Source organism: Calidris pugnax, unplaced genomic scaffold (genome assembly GCF_001431845.1).
Source record: "Calidris pugnax isolate Ruff unplaced genomic scaffold, ASM143184v1 scaffold491, whole genome shotgun sequence".
Taxonomy (NCBI): Eukaryota; Metazoa; Chordata; class Aves; order Charadriiformes; family Scolopacidae; genus Calidris; species Calidris pugnax.
The window spans coordinates 295,065-298,086 of NW_015091208.1; positions in this window are offsets into that span (position 1 = coordinate 295,065).

Consider the following 3,022-nt stretch of genomic DNA (forward strand, 5'->3'; position numbering starts at 1 on the left):
GTGGGGGTGTCACCCTGCCACCGCCTCCGTGTGTGTCCCCAGCACCCACCACCCAGCATTGCGAGGCTGAGATTGCAGCAGAGGTGGGAGATGGGGCTAAGGGTAGGGACCCCCCCCATATGTGTGTGTTCCCCCCCTCTGGACCCACCGGTTCCTATAAGCGCATAAGCCCTTTGCTAAGGCGGTTAGAGGGGAATAACGAAAAGTGGTAATTAAGGGGGGTAATTTCCCTGCCCCCAAGTAATTAATTACCAGCCCTGATGGCGAGGGGAGGGGGGGATGCTCACTGGGACACACACACCCCCCTCCCCAGTGCCTCAGTTTCCCCTGGCGGGGGGGCAGGTCCCGCGGGGGCGTTGGGCCGGGGCTGCTGACATGGCAGCGGGTGGGGGCCAGGTGGCCCCCGGGGTTACGCAACCGCCACTAAACCCTCGCCGTGACAGGGCAGCACAATTTGGGATTTGAGGGCTTTAGCCGCTAAACCCCCCCCGCCCAGCTCAGGGGGATGGTGGGTGGTCACCACCACCCAGCCTGGGCTGTCCCCAGGGGTGGGCCAGGCTGTGGCCGGGGGTCCCCAGGTTCCTGTGTCCCCCCCGAGGGGGGCTCAGCCTGTGGTCCTGGGGGTGTCGCTGCCACCTGTGTCCCCGGCAGAGACATCCCAGGGGACGGGCGCTGCCAGCAGGTCCCTGGTGAGGGCTGGCGGCAGTGACAATGTGGATCCGGGGGCTGGGGGGGGGGTTTGTCACCCCTCCACCATCCCTGCCTGCTGCATGGTGCCATCATCCTGCCTGCTCTGTGGCTCCATCCACGCTGCCTGCAGCCTCCTTCCATCCCTGCTCCCTGCCTCCAGCATGGCTCCATCCCCCCCCTGCCTCCAGCATGGCTCCATCCCCCCCTGCCCACTGCATTGCTTGACCTCCCCTGCCTGCAACCTCCTTCCACCTTCTCCTGCCAGCACCATGGCTCCATGTTCTCTTGCCTGCACCATGGCTCCACGTTCTCCTGCCAGCACCATGGCTCCATGTCCTCCTGCCTGCACCATGGCTCCACATTCTCCTGCCAGCACCATGGCCCTATGTTCTCCTGCCTGCAGCATGGCCCCATGTTCTCCTGCCACCACCATAGCTCCATGTTCTCTTGCCAGCACCATGGCTCCATGTTCTCCTGCCACCAGCATGGCTCCATGTCCTCCTGCCTGCACCATGGCTCCACATTCTCCTGCCAGCACCATGGCCCTATGTTCTCCTGCCTGCAGCATGGCCCCATGTTCTCCTGCCACCACCATAGCTCCATGTTCTCTTGCCAGCACCATGGCTCCATGTTCTCCTGCCACCAGCATGGCTCCATGCTCTCCTGCCAGCACCACAGCTCCATGTTGTCCTGCCACCAGCATGGCCCTATGTTCTCCTGCCTGCAGCATGGCCCCATGTTCTCCTGCCACCACCATAGCTCCATGTTCTCTTGCCAGCACCATGGCTCCATGTTCTCCTGCCACCAGCATGGCTCCATGTCCTCCTGCCTGCACCATGGCTCCACATTCTCCTGCCAGCACCATGGCCCTATGTTCTCCTGCCTGCAGCATGGCCCCATGTTCTCCTGCCACCACCATGGCTCCATGTTCCCTTGCCAGCACCATGGCTCCATGTTCTCCTGCCAGCACCATGGCCCATGTTCTCTTGCCTGCACCATGGCCCTATGTTCTCCTGCCAGCACCATGGCTCCATGTTCTCCTGCCACCAGCATGGCTCCATGTTCTCTTGCCTGCAGCATGGCTCAACATTCTCCTGCCAGCACCACAGCTCCATGTTCTCCTGCCACCAGCATGGTTCCATGTTCTCCTGCCTGCAGCATGGCTCCATGCCCATGTTCTCTTGCCTGCACCATGGCCCTATGTTCTCCTGCCAGCACCATGGCTCCATGTTCTCCTGCCTGCAGCATGGCCCCATGTTCTCTTGCCTGCAGCATGGCCCCATGTTGTCCTGCCACCAGCATGGTCCCATGTTCTCTTGCCACCAGCATGGCTCCACGTTCTCCTGCCAGCACCACAGCTCCATGTTCTCCTGCCACCGGCATGGCTCCATGTTCTCCTGCCACCAGCATGGCCCCGTGTTCTCCTGCCTGCAGCATGGCTCCATCATCTTTGCCCACAGTGTTGCTCGACCTCCCCTGCCTGCAGCACGGCTCCACCACCCCTACCTGCAGCACCCCTCCACCCACCCCCCGGGACCCCCTGTCCCCCCGGGGTGCCCCGTCCCACCCCGCAGCCCCCATCCCGCCCTGACCCAGATCTCTGACAGCCGCCATCTGCGGCAGTGGCCGCCCTCCTCCCTCGGCAGAATTATGACGCTGGGCTAATGCGGCGGGAGCAAGCTGTCACCTCACCCTGCCCGTCCCTCCCCTGCGGTCCAGGTGCCTCCAGACCCTTCAGCAGAGCTTCACCCACCGGTTGAAAAAAAACAACCAACCTCTGGTGCCCAATGTGGGGGCGCTGGGAGCACCCACAGCCCAGGGCGCCAGCCCACCCATGGGGGACCTGGGCACCCCCTGCCCGGGGAGGGCGGGCACGGCCAGCATGGCGATACACGCTGAGTCGGCTAATTTGCCCGTCCCCTCCTCGCCGTTGGGTAAAAGCCAGCTCCGGAGCGGGGATTTGGGAGGGGGATTAGCCAGGCCAACCATCTGCTGCCGGCCAATCATCGGCATGCCCAGGAAAGCCAATAATTACAAAAATATGGTTTCCCACCCCGTTTCTCCATTACACCCGGCCGAGTGCCGTCCCCAAGGTGGGGCACCCGTGGAGCAGGACCCCGTCTGCCTCACGGGGCTGAGTACCCAACCCAGGCACCCGGGGGAGGGCTCGACCCAGCCTGGTTTCGGGGAGTGCCCCGAGCAGGCCCGATGCCACGGCCGAGGGGCTGCAGGCAGCGGGGTGGGGGTGAAGGAGCAAACATTAAAGCCCGCGGCGGGGTCGTGACTCGGCTCGGTGACAGACGCTGGGGCAGATGCCACGGGATTACCCAGC